General features: G+C 45.1%; 1 long non-coding RNA gene across 1 annotated transcript in view; it reads right to left on the bottom strand.

Annotated features, from left to right (window-relative positions):
- LOC117021519 (uncharacterized) overlaps positions 1–20,250 on the bottom strand; it is a 109,790-nt gene extending 89,540 nt beyond the window's left edge. The window contains exon 1 of the long non-coding RNA XR_004422877.1: positions 20,215–20,250. This is a non-coding gene — a long non-coding RNA (uncharacterized LOC117021519). The remainder of the gene's footprint in view (positions 1–20,214) is intronic.
- Between the last annotated feature and the right edge of the window lie 3,559 nt (positions 20,251–23,809).

Consider the following 23,809-nt stretch of genomic DNA (forward strand, 5'->3'; position numbering starts at 1 on the left):
ACTGCTTGAGCAACACTGACCAAAGTGTCCACTTGTATACATTTATTTGGCACCCCCAGCATTTGTCTATATATATAGAGATTAAGTATATTCTTGACATATCTGGGGTCTGCATTACCCAGGCAGACACACCCATCTCAATGACAATTAGCATCTTCCTTCCAGTGAAAGCAGAGAGAGAATCTGGAAGGACCAAAAGGCTCCTCAACGTGCCATTTTAGTGATGCGAATGTAACAAGTCCATGGAGAGGGAAAGCAGCCCAGGCCACGGGCACACTGGAGGGCCTAGGCTGCTGACGTGCACAAACAGACCTCAGCCGGTGCTCTTCTGAAGAAATAATGCAATTGTGAGGGGCCAGAGAAGCCACAAATAGAACAAAGGGAGGAAAGGAAAAATCAATATGCAGTCAAGAGGAGGAAGGGAGCCAGGCATGATGTCTAAATGTTGCTGGCAGGAAAGAAAAGGAAACAGGTGGCAGTCTGAGCCAATGGCCCTTTACCACACATCCTGGGGCCTGGGCATGGACAGTGTTCCCAGATCAACTCCTGGGCAATGTGCACAAAACCCCTTCATGACACTAATATCCATCTTCCACACCTGGGGGACTGAGAGTCAGAAAGATTATATAACTTGTTCCAAGTCCCATCAAAAATAAAAGCACTGAGATTTGAACCCAGAGTCCCAAACCCTCAGGCCAAGTTCTTTCTCAGCCATCACATCTGTCTGGTCCACGAGGACGCACGGAATATGAGCCACGGCAAGTAAGGAAATAGAGAGGACCACTTTGCCTGTGTTTATGGAGTTGGGTCCCCAAGGCCGATTCACCTGGGAAACAGCCTCTGGGGAAACTTGACTCCCTGCCTCTCCCCGCGCTGCACAGACTGATGTCTATCTCTGAAAGCTGTCGGTGTGAGACCAGCTAGCGGCTTTCACCATGGCCTCAGAAGAGGCACACCTTGCTCCTTGGGATTCGTTCCTTATCCCCTCAACTTCCTGGAGGCAAGCGAAAAAGAGAGGGACACTCAGAGAGGCAGGACATGGCGGGCATGGGGCTCCCCATACTGAACTCAGCATTCTTTCCTAGTTGGGCTCTGCCCTGGGAGATCGGGGGAAGCAGGGACTCCCCTTCATGGATCCACATCCTGAACCTCTGAGACCCCGTATCGCCCATCTCCCCTCCTCCCCACCCCCACTCTGTAGTGTTTTAGTTAGAGAGTAAGACAGAACTCGCTAAATCAAAGTGGTTTCCCCAGCAACAGTGGGAGAAGCAGGTTTACTTACGCCAGGTAAATAATGCATGAGCTCAGGCTGGGAAATACGGCAACCAAGTTCATGTTACTAACGGGTTCACTGAACCTCGCAGCTCGGCTTCTGAGCCGGAGTCCCAGGGGATAAGGTTGCAATTCCCCGCCCGCCTCTCCCCTCCAAAGGAATCCTTTCTGTATTCAGGTTGCATTTTTGTGTGTGTTGTTGTTGTTTTGTGGGATTTTTTTTTCTCCTGGCTATTTCCTATTCCCTAAATCAAACTGCCTCTGCCTTCAAGAGCAGGAGCCTAAGCACCCATCCTTCATGTGGCTTTCCCATCTTTAAACGGTGCTGGGAAAGGCTCTATTTTGCAAAGTCCAACAAGGCACCATCGACTGGCACCAGGCTCCCTAGTCTGCCAGACGATGGTTCGTTTCCAAATCCAGTAGGTATACCTGACAGGTTGGCCAGGTCCCCACGCTCTCGGGTGCAGATGGGCTCTGCCAAGAAGAAATGTAAACTGAACCAAATTGTGAAAGAACAACTCGTGATAAAGACCGTGTGCCCCTCCCTCCCCCTGAGAATAACTGATACTGAATCTACATCTCTCTCTACCCTCCCAGAAGATGTTGCGCTTTCTCTGACTGGTACTCTGAAAGTAGGAAGTTCTTTTTTAATTTTATAAACGTGAAATTATAGAATCACATAGAAGAAAAAGCTTTTACACAGCACCTTCCCAATTTGCCATCTTCCCCCTACCCCCAATCTAAAGAGAATCACTCAGGTTGATGACTGAAAATTCAATACAAGGAGAAATGTTACACCAGCAATCAAAAATCAACGGGAAGGATTTACTGGGAGGAAAGGGTGAAGATTCAATCCCTTCCCAGAATGACTTGCTACTTTTTGGGTTCCTTTATGAAGGTAGCTCGGCCTCCAGAGTTGGGTAAGATGAAGTGCTTGCAGATGTGTATAGCACCTGATTTGTCTTGTCCATCTGTCCCTGCAGATGTGCAGAGAGTAGCTGGGCCTCTATTTACCTGATATCCCTAGCACTTGGCCCACTACCTTGCACAGAGTAGATACCATCTAGACTAATAAGATAAGAAAGAAAAGCTGATAGTTCCCATGAAAAAAAAAATTAAGAGCTTGCCTCAACACAAGCAATGAGATTTAGGTAACTCTTGCCATTTGCTGTGTCTGTTCGAACGTATTCATGGTATTATAAAATGGTCTGACGCAGACCTTGTATAAAACATCAGAGTGTTAATGAGTAACTTTCTGTGGAAATGCTCCTATTGAAAGCCTCCCCCTTTCTTGGGTGGAAAGGAAGTAATTCACATTGACAATAGATACCGCTCTATGATTACAAAATGAGGGAAGTCTTCAATGAGTATCATAGCAACCTAGTTGGTCTGTGAAAATTATGGCAGTTTTGCATTAAAACCTGAAAACTGAACAGCCAAATCTGTTAGAAAACTATTTTTTAAAAAGATCCAGGAGGAAGGAAACTCTGACACATGCTACAAACATGGATGAACCTTGAGGACATTACGCTAAGTGAAACAAGCCAGCCACAAAAAGACAACCACTTACATAAGGAACTTAGAGTAGTCAAATTAATAGAGACAGAAAGGAGAATGGTGGTTACCAGGGCTGGGGACATAGAAGAGAATGGGGAGTTATTGTTTAATGGGTATAGAGTTTCAGTTTCGCAGGATGAAAAGAGTTATGAAGATGGATGGTGGTGATGGCTGTACAACATTACGAATGTATTTAATACCACTGGGCTGTACACTTAAAAATGAGTAAGATGGTCAATTTTATGTTATGTGTATTTGACCACAGTAAAATATGGTGGGGGGAAGACCCCATAACAAATGTCAACAGGACAACAAAAAAACCCTGTAGGCACCTAAGAAAGCAGCTTAGGCAAAACCATACAGACAAAGCAATGTCTGACTTGGGACTGAAATAAAGTGAGATGTTTAGATGAAACCGAAAATTTGTTTAGTTGATCCAGGATCATGCATTCACCACTAAACATTGTGACAGGAACATAAGAAGTAAAAAGTTGCTCGGTAACAACCAACTGAGGGAATGATTGAAGGTATAATTGGAGGGCATGCACCCCGTCTGCCACAGATCATGCAGCAGGTATATAACGATTACAGAGCAGCAGTCAGCCCTCACCTGTGGGCTGATCAGTGAATTGTGCAACACAATAGCGCACACTGAAGAACACTTTGGAAAATAACCACCACAAAATGTACTGGAATTGAGCTGTAACAGCACATCAACAAATCCTGTCCAAGTGAGCAAACAGTCTGTCTGTTGGAGAAAATGAATAATTACTGTGGATGTTATTGACAGAAGCACAAAAGTCTTGGTAGAAACATCACAAAACCTATTTAGAAAAAGGAAACAGTGTGTCCCTGGCAGAACCGCTCCAGAGTAACTATGAACCTAAGAAACTTGTTGAGTGAAATCTGCTGTCCCTTTGGAAACTGGAGAGGTACCCAGACACTCCCTGCCCATATTTCAGGTATCAGGACCTAACACGCTTTGGCATCAATTCAAAAAGCAGTACATCTAGATGATGACCATATCAGTACAACATTCCTATCCCAACGACAGATTATTCTCACATTCTTGGCTAATACGGCAGAGACTGTTATAAGTTATATAAACACAATAATCTTCTACCTTAACATTTCATTTATATAGTACTTTCGAAGCACTGTTGGACCTTTTATGAAATTTATACGTTTGTTTCTATTTTTTTTCCTCCTATTTTACCACTCCAAGAAAGCTATGGGACTAGTTGAAGTGGCATTTCAAAGGAGAGAAAACTAAAGCCCAGCTGGGCCTTCCAGGCCTGTCTTTGTGGCCTGCTCCATCACTGTAGCGACACTGAGACATTTATCCTTCATGGTCACGTTCCTACAGGTCAGGGTATATTATCCAAATGATGCTCTCCGACACTTTACATGCTTCTCCCTGTGTTACCGGAATAACTGAGAGGAAAATCAGAAGTTTGGCGGAACTTAAGTTGCTAGACAATTTGCAAATCTCCTCCTCACTTAGTGCCACGTAACCCGAGAGATCTGTGTGGCTCTGAGAGTTGGTAGAATGGGCACTCCTTCCTGCCCCATACCCTACCCTGCCACATCGCCAGTGGCACACACACCCCTCCAGGATGACCTTGTCCCGGGCTGACTCACCTAATCACAGCCCTATGCCTCTCTGTGAACTACAGGGAGTAATTTAGGAGCGTGAGCCTGTAGAGTGCCAATCAGCTGGGCCACAGGGAAGGAAGGCCCCACAGAACCTCTGCAGCCTCGGGTCAGGGCAGCAGTGGGCTGCGCAGAAGAGGAAAGGCCAGGGCTCGGCCGGGCAGACGGCCAAGGAGGAACCGGGTGGTGCTCACAGAAGGACTCTGTCCTGCCCACAAGCACATCGCTGTCCCAGTTCAAAACCAGGCAGAGATCTCTTTGGAGGGCAACAGGTGTGGCCTGTGTCCTGAGCCTCTGAGGTGTTCTGAGGGGGTCCGGGGAGTCCCCAGCTACCATCAGAAAGAATTACCCACTCTGCTGTCCAGCCACAGAGCTTGGGCCTTTCTCTACTGGACCAGATGGCACTCCACCCATCTCCGAGCCTGGCTCCTCTCCAGTTTTTCCAGAATTCTTTTCTGCTCTTAAAATACCAAGAGCTCCAGTTTAACTGCATTGACCCTGCACGTCATGCTCCTGCTCTGCCCCTGAAAGGAAAACCAAACTACAGCCTCAGATTAAGCCCCCACCTTGCAGACCCCCCCCACTGCCATGTGCCAAAGCTGCCTGACCTTCTCTCCCCCTCCCCACCCACCTTCAGAGGAAGTGTGAGGGTTGAAGGAAGGAGGAGGCATCAGAAGACTGAGGTTTCTGGGCTCCAGAACCAGGAACTATATTCTATTATATTCTATCTCCCCCTGGCCATACCTACGCAGTCTCACACGTACCCCTAGCACACGGTCTCTACCTACCCCTAACACGCAGTCTCACACATACCCCCACCACATTTGGGGTCTGGAGAGCATCCCCAGTCTTACAGCCCCATAACGTCTCTTAAGTGTACTTTCCCACACTCACAAAAGCCCTGAAGGGCAGGTGACATTACCTCTTCCACAGATAAGGAAACTGAGGCTCAGAGGGGTCAAGCGCGTAGCATAGGAAGGTGGTTGGAGCAGTGCATGGCTGAGCAGGAACTAAGCCCAGCACACAGGTCCCCAGCTCAGAGCTCTCTGCAACATCCTCTAATTCTCCCCACTCCTCTCGCTGCCCCTACAGCCCCTGCCCTTGCCAGGAGGGACCCTGCTCTTCTTCAAGCCTCCTTTACCTCTTTGGAAACTGGGGCACACATTACTTTCCTCTGTATCCTTCACCTAGAGCAGGGCAGTAAATATAAATTATAGAAAAGCCAGGAAGCCAGGTTCTCCTTTGATCTTGCTCGTGAGGACCATGTGGAGGCACAGAACTTGAGAAACAAGGCCTGGAGTCAGGCCCTCGACAGCATCAAGGGACAGCACGCAGGAGAGCACATCCCTCCCACGGCCCCTCCTATGACGTCGGGTGCTATTGTTGCAGCTGCCCCTGACAGGTCGGCCTTTGCTGGCACCGGCTTCCCCTGCTCTGGGTTCCTTCTGAGGGAAGGCCTGAGAGCCACTACAGGGCCTCTGAGACTTCAGTGGCCTAATGGGATGCAAATTGGAATTTGCTCCCATAAAGATATATTATGCATGGACTTTCTATTAGATTTCACTTGGAAACTCATCATCCATCACCCCAGCAGGGCCTGCACAACCTCGGGCCTGTGTCAGCAGTTTCTTGTCATCTAGCATTTGATGCCAAATTCATCTCCTTCGCTGGGGGACCTGGGGGACTCCAAAGACTTGGAACGTGGCCTGGGTGCAGCAGGAAACCACTTCCTGGCATCCTCCGAGGTTGTCCTGCCCTTGCTAGAAGAGGGCAGTCCCGGATAGGAAGGAGGGGACTGGCCTGCACAGCTAGGACTGTCTCCAGTGGGGGCAGATGACTTGAGCGAGAGGTTTGGTCTGGGAGGGGAAGAGGCAGTGAAGACCGTCCGAGGGCCCAGACTCCAGGCAAGGAGGCTCCGGACCACACAGTCTTTTACCCGTGGGGGTAAATAAAGGCTTGAATCATCTAATAGGATCAGTCTGGCAGGCTTTCCTCCCTTACATACTGTCATGTGGGGTGTCAGGCCCCACATGACAGGTGTCAGGCCTCCGGTCCCGCTCCCCACATAAGAACGCAGGATATGGCGAGGCCAAAAAGGAACACCCACGGCGCCATAGATAGGGGAGTCACACCACTATATTCTCGCTGGCAGCTGGGTTGGAGACACAGGAAGCAGGATCCACACGATCCGCAATCTGCCATCTGCTTCTCTGCCAACAGATCCCACTTGCTAACTGCAATCTGGGTATTGCTAGCTTAGCCACGGCAGTTATATCAGTAGCTAATGGCTAACTGGTTACAGCTGACGGCCATCTGATCACAGCTGATGGCCATCTATTACCTGAGCCAGCATCTTTCCACGTGAGGCCGAGAGCCTGGAAACTGCTCTCTGGGACTCTGTCCCCACATATACACAGACTCACACACACACACGTACAACCCATATCCCTGTACCACACACATACAACCCATCCACACCCCCACATTCACACATATACCTACAATACACGCAACATACACCCACATTCAACATATGCTCACTCTCACATACATATAATATACACATATACTCTCATGCACACCATGCTCATACATGTACATGCTCACATATACCCATATATGTCCCACACACTTAGCAAACACATGCAACCCTGCAACACACATTCACACACCCATACTCACACAGTACACATGTGCTTGTATACATACACAGTTACATACATACACACACCAACAATCACATAATACTACATGCAACCCCATACCCTATTACACACACACACACACACACACACACACACACACACACACATCCAGTATTACCTCTGAGGCCACTGAAGAGAGATTTTCTTCATTCATGAAAGGCTGAGGATACAACTTTCCAGAGTCACTAGGATATAGACTCCGTGAACATCACTGGAGCGATGGCAGATAATTTCCCAGGCTCCTTGGGAGCACTGGTTGGTGAAGTGGGAATCATGTTCCCATCTGCAGTGTCTTCCCACCACTGGAAGGGCAGATGGGCAATGAGGCACAAGAAACTGGACAGGAGGAATCAATCGGGCGTTAGAGATAAATTGCCAGGTGAGAAAGAGAAGATTCAGCCCCTTAAGACTGTAAAACAAATAAACTCGTCAGCCACTGTTGACTAAGCATCTGCAGTGTGTCAGGGCTGAGCTAGGGAGCCTTTGAGACTCAGAATCTGTTTGCCAGAGGACAAGAGGACAATTCACAAAAGATAACCCACAGTTCAGAGCAGTATATGATCTGCCAAACAAGGGCTTTCAAGCTATACGTGCTAGTCTGGGCAGTCAGAGAGGGGCAAAACCACCATGGGCGGGAGTGATAAGGGAAGGAGAAGGTAAAAACATGACAGGTAGAGAGACGGGATGAGCTAAGACTTAAAGGTAGGACTATGGAAGGTGTAGGGTGAGAAGCCAGCCTGGAAGAATTGGGGGTTAAGGGTCTGGTCCCTGGGTTGCACTGAGGTTAAGAACCTGGTTTTAAACTCACCTTTCCTTCATCTGAGGAAGAAGAAAGGCCTCTGTTTATCCTTCAGCCTTGCTTTCAGACTCACCTCCTCCAGGAAGCCACCCAACATCTCTTCTCCTCAGAGCCCAGCACATTTGTTGCCTCTAAAACTAATTTCTTGTGGTCTCAGATTTAGACCAATTCAGCACATAGTGAGTTTTCATGATCTATCAGGGTAAGTCATATAAATTAAGGGCTAACTGGCAATCTCAATGAGGCAAGTGCCATTTCTTACCACAGTATTAGAAGGGTTCAGAAGAAGGAGAAAAAACATCCAGATAGAACAATCAGAAAAGGTTTCATAGAGCAGCTGGTGTTCAAGGATAGGCCGGATGTGTTCTTTCACTGTTCATCAGCTTACATCTTCTCACCCACACTAAATTGTGTTTATGTCTTTTACCTCTTCATCCTCTAGAACACCTAACATAGAACGAGGCATTAGTAAGTTCTCAATAAATTTATTATTTTGTTCATTCAACATCTATTTGCTTGCTTACTCACTGGTAGAGCTTTTAGGATGTTTCTTCATCCTCAGAACAGTGGGAGACCACCTCCAGCCTGCTCCCAGCCATGTGAGGGTGGTATTTCTAAGGACGGTTGGCATACGACCCTGGGCAGTCCTATGGCTGCCACCTCTGTAGGTCCGCGTGTAGTAAGGGAGTGCAATTTAGAATCTTAGGACTAGGAACTCCGAGATGTTCTATGTTTTCCTTTTACGGCCAGAGGCTAGAGGTATTAAGTGGGCGATGCAAAATCCCGAAGATGATTGGATGAGATCAAAGGAAATCATACATTAAAAACTGTGTTTTGAAGTAACTTTACAGTGCATAATTCTAACAAATACTATCTCAATCAAGTAAGATCAGCATCAACTGTGATAAATCATGCTGATAGTATGTACCCTTGATATGATGCACCGAAAATGGCACTTTACTTCTGCGGTCTTCCTCCCCAAACATAACTCCAGCCTAATCATGAGAAAAACATCAGAAAAATCACAACTGAGAGACATTCTATAAAATACCTGACCATATTCCTCAAACTGCCAAGATCATCAAAACAAGGAATTCTGAGAAAAACTGTCATAGCCAAGAGGAGGCTGAGGAGACAGGACAACTAAATGTAATGTGAGATCCTAGAACAGAAAAAGAACTTTAAGGAAATCTGAATAAAGTTTGGACTTTAGTGAATAATGATATGTCAACACTGGTTCATTAATTGTCACAAGTGTACCATACTAATGTAAGATATTAATAATAGGAGAAAGTGGGTGTGGGTATATGGGAACTCTCTATATTATCTTTGCTTTTTTCTGTAAATCTAAAACTGTTTTCTAAAAGAAAATTTTTCATTTTAAAAATTGTGCTTTGAAACAGTAAAATCACTCTGCCCATCTTGATTGTTACTAGTGTTATAATAGACTCTCAGTCCAGTGCTCAACCTGTCCTATCACTTGGTTGCTGGACATATTAACGTCTCTTTAAGCTCCCCTCGGTTGTGACAGTTTCTCAGACTTTCCTAGTTTTGATGACGTGGTCAGTTTTGTGGAATACCAGTCAGGTATTTTGTAAAAGGTCCTCAATTGAGGTTTGTCTGATGTTTTTCTCTCAACTTGATTTCAAGTCACTGAGAGTCACAGTAGGGCCCATAAAGCTGAAACCATTTCTTTCTCCTGGGCAGGTAAGAGAGGGAGGCACCTCCATTTCCCTCTATTACGAAGACTGTGTCCAGGGTACTAAGGAGCCAGGGGAGCTGGGTAAAGCCATGCTGCCAGGGAGCACGTGGGCTATTCAGAAACCAGCCCTGGCATCCTTGCTCCAGTAGTGCTGGGCCTGGTGTTTCTCCTCCCAGCTTCATCATATGTGAGAGGTTCAGCCTCCAGCCAGGATGGGTCCAAGAGAGAGAGAGTCTTGGCTTGGGACTGGCTATTCCAGAGGACGCATCTCTGCTCACATCTCTCCAGAGCCAATCTGAGGGCAGACTTCCCCACAGCCAGCTTCAGTGGGTCCACAGGAACCGATAAGACTGTGGATACTGGGGCTTATGAGAAGTTGCCTTGACAACCCATCCTTCCAGGTGTGTGGGAGAGAAGGAGAGTGCCTGTGTGAGTTCTGAAAAGGATTCTAGAATGTGGAGCTGCCTGTAAGGGTGTTGTCATCTTTATCCTCCCCCTTGCTCCCTTCATTATACAATTTCTTAGCCTCAATCCTCCAGGACTCAGTCCTGGTGACGGGGAGGCAGCCACTGGGCACTGAACTGCGTGGCTTTGACAGAACTGGCAGGCAAACTCAGCATGCTAAATCCAGTGGACCATTCGAGATGTCTAGACAGGAAGCCAGGCTGAGAGAAAAGCAAGGACACTCCCCTCACACTGGAGCCCAGAGGCTGCCAAGCAGGCTGCTGTCACTGTTTCAGGAGCCCAGACGATCAGTTCTCTGGGGTGCCAGCTCAGAGCACATCCTCATGAAAGTAGAGAACGTAGGGGCGTGCTGGCCCCAGACCAAGTGCAGCAGCGGTGTGCCAGGTAGGACAGACACACTGCCCGTGGGTGGTTTGCAGGTGAAAGTGGCCCAGCATGACCTTGAAGTTAAGGCTGGGAGAGTGGGCCTGCCATCAGGGCTTCAGGCCCTCATTCAGAGCCAGTATTGGACATGCTCTGAACATCACTCAACCTCCAAGTGGGGGGAGTGGAGGGAGTGAACTGTGGAGAGCTTTGGGGGTCTAGCTCCACTCAGCCCGTGCCAGCCTTTGTCTAGCACGGGGACCTCGAACAAGTTAGTCTGTGTTTCTGTTTCCCCATTTGTAAAATGGGGCTAATTCTATCCCTGCCCTACCTGCCTCATAGAGGATTGTGAGGTGTAGGTGAGATGATATATGGAGAGGACCTGTGTAAAGTGCGAGGCAGGCATGACCATTACAAATGATGTTTGTATTGTCAGCTTTGAGGTTGTTGAGATCCTTCAGTTCCATTGAACTAGGAGACTTGGCTTCTTCTGGCTGTCAATCCCTGAGTTGCTTAGATTGAAAAGAGTCTTACAGGTCATTTAGCCCAATACTCCCATCTTGTCCTTGAGAAAAACTAGAGCATGTGATTCTGTGATCTCTGGAGATTTCAGAACAAGTTCGTATCTGAACCAAGCCTATAACCCAGGGCTCCTGATTCCCACACAGGGCTCATGAATCTGTCTCTGCCAGGGCCGATTCTTCTCACACTAGCCATCTACATTTCACCTCCTGCATACAGCCTTCATTTGCATTTTAGTGCACACCCACTCTCCACAGCTTTTCATACAACCAAACACCCATGCCAGATTCTGGGATCTTTAAGAAAATACAAAACAGTGAAAGACACAACAGAGAGATGATAAGCAAGTCTTCCTTTGGAGTTTCGCCAGCATGGATCGACAGTACGCCTGAAGCTCCCGCCCTCAATCTGTTCACCAACCTGTTTCTCTCATTCAAGCTGCTCCTGGAAGCCTCTCCTCTGGGACGTCTTCCCAGATCAACTAAGCTACTGGCAGCTACGGGGGCTTGGCCCTGTCTGAACCTAGTACTTCGTTGGGTGTTCCTCACCCACCTTCCCCCTCAGTGGGCACTTAGCCTCGTTCGTCCTCCACTACCAAGGGGGTAGGCTAAGCTTTCGCCTCTTCTCCTGGCTTCTGTGCAAGAACACTTTCCAACCTCTCCTGCTTGCCAGTTTGCCCTAATTCCAGTCACGCGCTTGACATATATTTGATTTGATACTTTATTGTATCTTTATGTATTTGCCTCCTGCTTTTATTTGGTCATGAGCCTGCCCTCCCCTTATTTCCTCATGTCTGTGTTGTTTGTCTGAGACACATATAACTCAGGGGGGTCTCATTATCAAGAAAGGAGAATTACTTGCCTCTGACCTTTTGTTGATTTAATCAGGACTCCATTCTCCATGCTTTAAAACAGGTCCAAATTCCATGTCTCATCAGCCTTAGCTACAAAGCTGAATTCCTCCTATCCAGATAGTCCCTTTACTGATAAGTGACAATTCTTTTTTTTGATTTTTTTTTATCCAAACTACTAGATAGATGGAAAGTCTGTCTTTTTCTTCTCAGACTTTCTATTTACCCTGACCTTTTTCTATCTAATGATAGTGTTGTTTAAAAAGAGCCTGCAGAAATGCTACCATTGTGTAAAAAGGGGGAGAGGGAACACACACACACACGTGTATGCATGTATATTTTTTCTGTCAACTACAATTTGTCTCTGAATGATGCACAAAAATCTGAAATATCAGTTGCCTTCCTAGCAAGATTTTCATTATATACCTTTTTCTACCTTTTAAGACTTTTTTATAATGAATTATTTCATATATACATAGAATATCTGAAATGGATGTATGCGGTGAGCTAGAATAATAATTAATTCTGCCTCGTCATAAGAAACAGAACATTCCCAATAGTGTTGAAACTCCCTGCATTTCCCCCCTGACTCCACAATGGTAACCACAATTCTCTTGTTCTCAATTTTGCTTGCCGTTAGAGTTCTATCACAAATATATATATATATATATATATATATATATATATATATATATTCCTAAGTAGTACATTATTATTTCATTTTACTTGCTTTGAACTTTGTATAAATGGTGTCACACTGTACGTATTTTTCTGTGACAAGCTAATTTCTCTCACCACAGTGCTAAGATTCATTCATGCTGATGCTCGCAAATTTAATTCACGTATTTCTATTTTACCTAACATCATTGAATAAACATACCCACTTTATCTATTTTCCTGTTGCTACACATTGGGTTGTTTCCCATTTTTGCTGCTGTGAACTTTCCTATGCCCACCTCTTTGATGCACAAGTTCAAGAATTCTCTAAGTTTTGATCATGGCAGCGGTACGCCTGTGCCAGCACTAAACCTTCAGCTCAGTGACCACATGCCAAATGGTTTCCAAAATAGCTGTGCCAATTTACATTCCAACCAGCAGCATGGAGGGGTGTTTGTTCCTCTGCCATGCTTACCAATACTTAATGTTAACAGACTGTTTTTTGCCACTCTCTAGGTGCAAAATAGTACAGTATTATGAGCTTAATGTACATTTCTCTTGGTTACTAGTGACATTAACAGCCTCTTCTTATGTTTATTGTCCATTCATGCTTCTTCCATGACTTTTTGAATTTTGAATCACGTGAAAATATTACCTATTCAAAAATATATATTTATTATTATAAGTCTGTAATATCTCAGTTCTCATATGCAAAGGGCTCCATCACTCTCCCCCAAAACACACAAATACCAATCCTGAACAGTGTCACAATAAATAGAATTGCTAATAATACACTGGTGAGTATTATGGGCTGAGTTGTGCCCCTCCCCCACCCCATTCATGTATTGAAACCATAGCTCCCAATACCTCCAAATGTAATTATATTTGGAGATAAGGTCTTTAAAGAAGTAATTAAGTTAAAATGAATTCTATGGGGTAGGTACTAATCCAAAATGACTGGTGTCCTTATAAGAAGAGATTAGGACACAACATAGACCAAGAGACAACCAACTGAGGATACAGTGAGAAGGTGACCATCTGCAAGCCAAAGAGAGAGACCTCAAAGGAAACCAAACTTGCCAACAGCTTGACCTTGAATTTCCAGCCTCCAGAGCTGTGAGAAAATAAATTAGTGTTATTGAAGCCATCCAGCCTGGGTAGTTTTTATGGCAGCCGAAGCAGACTAAAACGGTGAGCACATTACTGTTTACACAGTGTTTCCACGTACTGCTTCATCTACTCGTTCATCATCAAATATTAATCAAGTACATCCTGGGTCTAAGGGCACATTTCATTGTTAAATCCTCACTGCAGTCTTTTAAGTCAGGAATATCTACTCCTGTGTTTTAAATGAGGGAATCGAGGCTCATCGCATTTTGGTGAGTTCAGAGGAGGACCGCTGGGGTGGCAACGGAGCTGAAGACAGCATGTGAGGGGCAGAGAAGAGAATTCAGGCAGACACCATCATCATCTTTAAATAGTGTATGACTGTTCTCTGAGAGAGGGAGTCCATTTTTCTTTATAGCCTGAAGGGATAGAATTATGGTGAATAGGAAGAAACATCAGGAAGACAAATTTCACTTGAACAGAAAGGAAAAACATTTTCACAATCAGAATTGTCTAAAGATGCAGCAAGATGTTTTGAGTTGTCCCTACAGAAGCTGGACAACCACTTTATGAGGGATGGTGTGTGTGTGTGTGTGTGTGTGTGTAGGGAGTGAGGGTCAAGCTTCAGATATGTGGTTGGAGGACATGACATTGAAGTTCCCTCCGTATCCAGAGAGTCAATGATGTCTCTGAGACCAAGTGACTAATAAGCAGTGGGCCAAGAACAGAGCCTGTCTTCTGGATTTTGATTCTCTAGTCTTTACACCATGCCAAGTTGCCTCTAAACAGATGAGTAGTAGGACAAATGAGTTTAATGATGATAGCTTTCATTCAGCTAGCTGCCTGAGGTCAGGACACAGTGAGAGGGAGAGTATACATACACCTTTTGAAATGAAAGGATTAATTATTCCCTTTTCCCTTTTCAGAAGGCTGATGATAGCCATGTAGGTAGCAAGAAGCAGGAGGGAACAAGCAATTTTGAGAAGGTCTTTCATATGCCATATCATTATTAATATTTTGCATTCACTCCAGCTATAATGTTATTCCATATCTCCACTTTACAGATATGGACGTGAGTCTCCAAAGAGCCTAGGCTCCTGGCCAAGCTCCTAAGCTAAATCACAGCAATGACCTTGATCAAGCTCCCTAACCTTAGTGCTTGAGCCAAAGCTTGACTGAGTCCCAAATCCACCTCTTGTCACTTAATGGGCATCAAAATGTAAAAAAATTGGTTTCCAGTTTTGTAAATCCAGATAAACAAGTCATTGGTGAATAGGATTTATACGCCAGGAGGGCCTGGAGGGCAGGAGCACTTCCTTCATATTCCTTGATTAGGAAAATGACACTTCCTCAGCCTCAAGTAAAGTATGAAGCTTCAAGCCCTAGCTTCTTGACCAGATTGCTGCATATTTAAACTCCTCCATAATGAAACTCTCTACTAATACATATAACTAACGCTTCCCTCTACAGGGAGTGTTCTCTCCTCCTCCCTCTCTGAACACTTATTCCAGAAGACAGTAGGCCTACTTTTAGCACAGTGTCTCAGCAAAGAAGGGACTTCCACTGGCCACTGCACAAAAGCCTGAATGGGCCCCATTTCAACTGAATGTAGTCAGTCCTCATTGATCTGCAAACTGGGCTGAGAGCCTTTAAGCTGGCGGGGAATGAGGCCTCAGAATGGGAAATTGCTCTGTGCTCTTCTTTTCTACTTTTTTTTTTTTTCCCCAAGCCAAAATGTAACTTCTGTTTTAGTCTGAGCCCACCCTCCTTGGTTAGGACACATAAACATAAAGCAGGCAGCGGTTCCCTCAGACTGTAACAATGCCAAGGGGAGGAACTGGATCATTGTTTTTGCTTCAAAGCTGGAGGGCTGGATGAATCTATTCCCCAATTCAGTAGCCTGCCAGAGAGAGGAAGCTGGGAAGGTTCCACCATAGGAAAGAGGCTTCCCTACTCTCTATCAGCCTTTCTCTGACTTCTGAGGTCTTCACACTCCTCCTCCTTGCTCAGAGGTGTTAGAATCTAGGTCCTTCCCAATGCAATCTTGTCCTGGGACTAAGATTGAGTCCCTTGAAGCTTTGGGTTTGCTAGGACTAGGCTTTCCTCTCATTTCAAGCTTTGCTTCCAGAATCCTTCCCTCCACCATCCATTTCTCCTATCCTCCCCCACTTCCCCGTTCCAACCTGCCATATTACTCAACCCATCCGACCTTTGTGGAACTCATAAGAGAGTGCATTACATTGTTATAGATAATAGGCCCGAGGGGGTGGAGAGTTACAGAACAAAGAGAAGAAACGGTTTTTGTCCCTCAGGAAGTTTAATTTAGATTAGGTGAGCACAAAGTTGAGCCAGTTAAATACAGAATTTATAAGGCAGTGTGTGGCACAAAGCACATACTGTATCATGCAGGTCGGGCCTGAGAGCACTCAGTTTGCGTTTCGTTCCTGCCTTTAGGGATGACTGTGGAGGAGGCCAGCTCTGAGCTGACATGAATGTGAGTGCGGGATGCTATCTGGTTTGTACAGGGAGACACGAGGTTGCACCATGCAAAGGAGCAAATACAGAAAGAGCTGGTTAGAAGAGAGAGACTGAGGCCCTAATACTGGCCCCAAAGAGAGAGGAGAGAGATTTAACAGAGAGAAGTCATCTCACTTTCAGGGACCATGCACTGTTTGTCACACATTCCACAGACCCCATTGCACAAAAATCCCCTGAATGGGGAACACAGTGAAAATACGCACAGCAAAGCAGAGTTTGCTTACCTACCATGTGACCTTGGACAAGTCCCTTGAGCCTGCTCGGCCTCTATTTCTCACCCACATTAGGAAGGAGTTGGATTTGATCAATAATTCCTAAATTTTGAATCAGTCTAACTTACTAAAAGTTACTAAAACTTTTTATATCACCAAATAAGAATATATACATATATATATATATATATATATTATTTTTTTTTAAGATTTGATTGGGAAGGGGAACAGTACTTTATTGGGAAACAGTGTGTACTTCTCCAGGAACTTTTTCCCAAATCAAGTTGTTGTCCTTTCAATCTTAGTTGTGGAGGGCGCAGCTCAGCTCCAGGTCCAGTTGTCATTGCTAGTTGCAGGGGGCACAACCCACCATCCCTTGCGGGACTCGAGGAATCGAAACTGGCAACCTGTGGTTGAGAAGCCCAACTGGCCCATGTGGGAATCGAACCGGCAGCCTTTGGAGTTAGGAACATGGAGCTCCAACCACCTGAGCCACCGGGCTAGCCCAAGAATATATTTTAAATATCACCACCTACTCTCACTATCAGTTTAAAAAGAGAAAACACATTTTAGTATACTAAAAAGGAGAAGAGTTATGATCTTAGAATACTAAGGAGAGTCCTTTAAGAAATATGGAAAAATTCACTACCTATGATCTTATCTCATTTATTGCAGACTATTGAAAGTTTCATCCACAAAGGAAAACCAAACTCAAGAATGTGGGAACTATAGTGACTCCAGGGAAGCTTCCTAGTTCTGAGAATTAGGAATCCCTAATGAGTGGAATCCCACATAGGCAATTACCCAACCTCCCTTGACCCACACTTGGTGCTTTCCAAAGCCTGAAGCATAATGATGGTCAATAAACAGTGGCTGCCATGCTCGGTGCAAGTGACCCCTGAGATCTGGAATGCAAGTTATCATTCCCCTTGTTTAGACATCATTTTTCTTTTTCCTCCTGAGGTGCAAAGGAAGCTTCTTCCGGAGGTTCTGTCACTGTGACTTGTCCTGGTGGGGAGCTACAAGCAAAAGTCAAAAGATGCCTCCTTTCTTCTTCCGCTGTAGGCAATAAATCAGTCAGAAGAAAGGCTGGGTCTCACTCCTCCTGGACACCGTTGCAGTACTTGTATGAAAATCTTTCCATTAATAGATACTGGATTTAATTTCTGTACTCTGAGGTCCAGAGATTCTAGAGTCTATACAAATGAAAGCTGTTGTTTGTGCAGTTTTAATAGACCGACCCCAGGGAGGCTACAGGCTCTGGAATTCAGCACCAGATAATCCAGGGGTAAGGGAGGTGCTCTTGCCTGGAACTGTCATTTGGGTCACAGAAACAGCTTGGGGAGCAGTTCCCCACACAGCCCCAGGAACCTGGGCCCAGCTGCCCTGGCTGGACAAACTGCGGTGGGGCTGTCTGGCAGAACTGTTGTCTGGAGACAATGCAGCCCACGTGACAGGCACTAATGAGCCCTTTCTGGAATCCCACAATGGCCAAACAGCATAGGCTCCCTGTGAATAGGTCTCTCTCTTCTCAGCAGTGACTGCTCTGTGAGGCAACCTCTTCCCTCATTCTACATTTCTCTCCCTTCTTTTCCCTTCATTCTTAGCATCTTTGTCTTTTAGCAACTTTAATTCTCACGTTCCCTTTTGACCTCCCCCTTCTCCTCCACACCCCCTATTTCTGTTCTGTCTTCTGTCACGCCTTCTTAGACACAAAATCACCCTTCCCTATGCCATGTGGCCACCCTACTCCTGGATCTTCTAGCCCAATAGCTATTCCTGCATGTGCATACTCCTATCCCAAGGAGGCTGCTTTTAAATCATGCTTTCCCTGCTGCTGGAAGTGTGGGGGAGTCAGCAAGTTTTAGTGATTGAAAATAAAAAGGACCTGTAATGTAAGTTAATTGTAAGTGTTGTGATTTCCCCAAGGTATTTTATAGTTCCCAGGAATAAGCAGGACTTTTTTTCCTGCCAAGGTTTGGGGACAGCCGGTTAGCTCAGTTGGCTAGGGTGCGGTGCTCTTAACAGTAAGGTTGCTGGTTCGATCTCCACATGGGTCACTGTGAGCTGCGTCCTCCACAACTAGATTGAAACAACTACTTGACTTGGAACTGATGGGTCCTAGAAAAACACTCTCAAATAAATAACAAGTTTAAAAACAAAAGAATTGGAAAGGTTTGATCCAGGAGGTGCATCGTGAGGTACATCTGCCTTCCTGCTCTCACTACTTCGATTTGCCGTGAAAGGGGCCACGTGCAACCATGGCTGACCCCAACATGAGCACAAGGTCATATTTAGGGCATCTCCTGGATCCCTTCCCTACAGCCTGGCTGGCTGGCTTGGAGCTGCCAATCCATCTGTAAGAAGCCTCACTTCTGGGGAGGGTCAGCTTCTGCCACTGCAGCTTTTCTTCACTATTCATCCTTCAGCCCACACTCCCCCACCCCCATGGCACTTCTTAGGAACCAGAGCTGTAAAAAAATCAGCCTTGATGAATGGGGATTATGGGGCTCTGTGTTTTACAAAATGTGGTGAGGAAATACTGAGGGGTCCTCCTTAGTTCACTAGTGGATTCCCTAGAGAAGAATAATGCAATTGAAGAGGGATTGAAAGGGGCAAGAAGGGCAGCAGGTTTTGTGCAGAAGAGAAGTGAGGCAGAGGGCAGCACGGAAGCAGAGAGGCCGAGGGCACAGCGGAACGGACGAGCCGTGTGGAACCAAAGAGCAAGAACATTGTGCACCTCCCTACAATCTTAGCTTTGCCTCATTCTTTTAAAACCTGGCTGTGAGGCATGAAGAGAAGGAGAATCTCAGGCCAGGGAGAGAGATGGGAGGGCGGGGGGGTGGGGGGGAGAGAGAGAGAGAGAGAGAGAGAGAGAGAGAGAGAGAGAGAGAGATTGCCAAGGAGGTTATTGAGAAAAAGGAATTTGAGAATCACCAATCTGTTTCGTGCTCCTTGATTGCTTACCATTTTTTCTCTATCTCAATCACTTTTTCTTTGATGTCTGTCTTTACGAAACCAGGGTGCTGTGGTGCGTTTCAGGATAAAACACTGAGTGGGGGTGGGGGCAGATGACGCCATTGATAGTGATAAACCAGAATAAGGAAGGTAACGGAAGCAGGAAGACCCCTGCCTCTTTAGACCCGAACTGGGATAACTTTGGGTGGTAGAATTGCTCAGTGGGTTGGTGAACCTGATACCCATCCCCCAAATGTCTGAATTTTAGGCTAGCGCATTGTTCGGGGCTTCCTGCCCTTTCTGATTGTTTACTGCATTTAAAACCTTGGTTTGGAGTCATAGTATTAAGCATAGCTCTAATTTGGGCAACTAGTGTCCCAAGTTTTACCAGGTGACTCCTGGTACACTGGACGGTCACTTAGGTAAAGTCAGTCCACATTTAATGAGCACCTACTAAGTGTCAGACATCATGTGCAGGGCTTTACATAGTTTTTTTTTACATCCGCATGACCCTATACATCCGTTTTACAGTTGAGGAAATTGAGGCTCAGAGAGGCTGATAACTTGCCCAGGTAACAAAAGAAAAAATTCATACGCTGGACAGACCAGTGCTTACCTAGCCCCAGGGGAATATTGGAAAAGCAGTGAAGCAAAAGGCTAAGAAGGGCTGTGGTTATTCTGTATTTTTGATCAAGGGTACAGAAAGTCTCATTGAGATCCTCCAATGGGCTTTAGAGTTTAAATAAAAGGCCACCTGAAGCAGAAACAGGAAAAGGAGGGCAGGAAGGGGGCATGACTGCTCACCAATCCCAAGACAAAGCACCTTCAAGCAGGGACAGGGCAACACAACCTACCATCTGGAGAAAGTCGGGCATGCACTCATTGTCCGGTGTGTTTCCAGCAATGCCTTACCTGACAGCAATACTCTGCGTTTTTGCTGCCACCAACACATGGTAATCTGATCTGGAAGAAAAAAAGGGAGTGGAGTATCTGTAGAAAAAATATCATCAAATATCCTGGCTCCCTTCCTGGAGCTTCAGTAAAAATCCAGGAAGAAAGAAGCCACAGAGCTGAGCCCGCATCAGCACGTCTTCCCCATTTAGTAATTAAGAGAGAACTTTGTACCTTCAGTGCTAATTGCAGAGTACTGCTGTGGAGGGTGCTGTGGAGGGTGTTGTCCTTCCTGTTGGAAGGACAGGTTTAGCAACAGACAGGGACACAAAACAGAAGTTGGGTACTTGTCTTCCTGGATTGTGTTCCCTCACGCTTATATTCAACTTTTTGCCGTTACAAACTTTCTGATTGTTTACTACATTTAAAACCTTGGTTTGGAATCACAGTATTAAGCACAGCTCTAATTTGGGCAACTAGTGTCCCAAGTTATACTCGTGGGAAGGTGGGAGGTGGGAGCAAGGGGTCTGCTTCTGGGATCTTTCATGGAGGTGAGGAAACACTACAGCCAAACAAGGGTTTTTGGCAAAGCTAAGCTGGCAGTGAAGTAAAAAACCAAACCTTGTCTCCAATCAGAATACTGCCTCTTGCTTCTCTCCTCGAAACTTTGAAAGACAGAAGGAGATGAAATTATAAGCGGGTGGGGGTAGGAGGTATGGAATAAGATTAAAATGAAAAATAAACTTGAAACATACCTAGCAGAAAGCACATTCGATTTGAAAGATTCTTTCCATCTCAATTCTCTGTGGGCCTATTCATAACAGAGATATGGTTACTTAAAATACAGTTTCTGCACAGGCTGGTTGAGTCTCGGTAAAAATGCCTTCCACATTTTCACTAACTGCTGCTTCAGCATTAACTCATAATTCCTGAACAGCACCTCCAACAGAACCAGTTGAACTTGAGAGGACAGAGTGATTCTAAAACCTACCAACACTACTAAGTGACACTAAGACTTGGGCCCACAGCAGTCAGATTTCAGCTCTTTTTTCCTACAACTGCACGCCTTACCCCCAGCGCGTGCGCACACACACCACACACACACACACACACACACACACAGTCACAAAATCCTACAAGACAGCTGTTTCAGAAAAAAAACGGCACCGGTGTTGATTCAAGCAGATCAGTAACAAGTTCTCTTTAAAGCACACACTCAAACTGTTACAATTCTGTTTGGTGTGGTTTCAACTGTTTTCTAATCATTGAATTTGTAAAGAAACAGTGGTTTTAAGTTCCCTTCTATAGACACTGCTAATCAAGAGCAGACTTTTTCCCCAAGGTGAAATGGCTGCTTGAAGGCTCTGGAGTTAGACTGTCTGGATTTGTAGCCTTCCTTCCTTACCTGTCTACTTGTGGGTCTTTTGAGCTTCTCTTAGCCTCAATTTTCTCACCTGTGAATTGGGAGCTAAAATAGTACAGGCACATCTCACTTTATTGTACTTCACGGATGTGGCATTTTTTTTACAAACTGAAGACAAGACCCTCCACCAGCAAAAAAATTATGACTCACTTTATGCAATATTCACTTTAGTATGGCGGTCTGGAATTGAACCTGCAATATCCTGAGGTACGCCTGTATCTATCTCCTCGTGAGGTTTAAATGAGAGGACCTAAGTAAAAGCGTTTAGCAAGGTGCCTGCTCATAATAAGCATTCATTAAATATTAGCCATTATGGCTTCAAAACAAAACATTTTTTTTAAAGTCTCAAGCAGAGAGATCAAATCTAACACAGTTATTTGTATGTTCCTTGCACTTCTTAAGAAAATAAGCTCACATGCTTGGAAGCCTATCAAACAAGTGGCTTTAGGAACACCAAAGTGAATTATTAGCCTCTATCTAGGCTTAGTAAGAAACTTCCTGGAATACCTAAAAGGACCCAACACCCATCCAGATTGCTTTCTAGACAGGCATCAAAAATGTATGGCAGCTGACTCAGCAAAGAAGTGCCTAAAGACCCCACCCCTTCAGTTGCTGACCAAAGCCACGTATGGGCAGCAGAGCACTAGGGGAAAGGCAGGCCTCATAGAGGTGCCTTGCGAGGGCTCTGCACTGGTTGGCATGGAGGAAAGCCGGTTTCAGGAAACACTAGTGGTCAGAGGGGTCTCTAGCCCTTGCTGAACCCAAAGCATTGTTCAGTCAACTGAGATTCCAGAAGATCAGCTTTTATGTTCTCTCTCTTTCTCTTCAGATGAGGGGTCATTTTGCAGGGTGGTCAGGGTTGTGGTCACTACGAGTGAGGGCTTAAGAGTGTCTTGTCAGGCTTGAGAGTGGTCACTTAAATGTTGTCCAAATGGACTTGCATCTGACAGGGCATTTCTTTATGATGTTCTTCTTGCCTAAAGATGAAATCATATCACTCAGTGTATGTTTGCTTTTTGTAAATATGCAGTTAATTATTGCGGTTATTATTATTATATTTTGCTGATCATAAAAGTAGTACATGGTCGGGGCCAGGGTGACTTTGAACAAGTTGGGAAAGGTGCCACTTCCTCTGGGCAGATGTAACTCTGCAGCAGCCCACAGAATTTCGGCCCCTGAAACAACCTGCTCCACCATACAGAGGACCCTGTAAACACCCTCCTTGCAAAAATTTAAAATGATACATAGGCATGTAAAAAGAAAGTGGAAGCCTTTATAATCACATCCCCCCCAAAAAAACCACTATGACGGTAACAGTTTGGTTAATAGACCTTTGTTTTGTTTAAAACAAAAGAATGAAATTCAATTAAGGGGGCAAAAATGTAGGTACATAGTGAAAATTTTAAATAGTGCCAAAGGGCATAGTCTAAAGTCCCCTTCCCTCCCCCAAACCCCTAGTCATTCAGTTCACCAGTTGTGTATGCGAATTTTCTTCCAGGTAATCTACATATAGATAAGCACCCATGTATTAGGTGTCTGAATGTGTGAGTGTGTGCGTGCCCGTTTTTTTTTCCTCACAAAAGTGATCCCTTATGGAACACTGTACTAAGCTTCTTGCTCTTCCCTCACCATATTAATACATATAGATTCATCTTATTCCTTTACCAGATGCACAGTTTTGCATTTACAGATGTACCATGTTTTATTTCACCAAGTCTCCTGTGGACCAGTCAGATGGGCGGCATGTACTTGTTTTTAGTGTTTGTCAGCCAAAAAGAATGCTGTAATAATTATCATTGTACATAGATTATACATACAGTCTTTTGTGCACATATACAAGGACATCTGTATATTAAATTCCTAGAAGAAGAATTATTGGGTCAAAAAGTATGTAAAATATGTACCTAATAAATATTAGAATGTTATCAAGTGGCCCTCAATGAGGCTATCCGACCAGCACTTCCACCAACAATGGTTTTGCGTGCTTGTTTTCTCACAACCTCACTAACACTTTATCTTCCAGTCTCTTAAAATGCCTAGCTGTCCTTTTTTACTTATCTGGGAGAACACTGTCTATTTTAAATTGTCTTCCTCCTTGACCCCACCCATCCCCATATCACCAAAAGTTCTTAACA

This window comes from Rhinolophus ferrumequinum, chromosome 4 (genome assembly GCF_004115265.2).
Source record: "Rhinolophus ferrumequinum isolate MPI-CBG mRhiFer1 chromosome 4, mRhiFer1_v1.p, whole genome shotgun sequence".
Classification (NCBI taxonomy): domain Eukaryota; kingdom Metazoa; phylum Chordata; class Mammalia; order Chiroptera; family Rhinolophidae; genus Rhinolophus; species Rhinolophus ferrumequinum.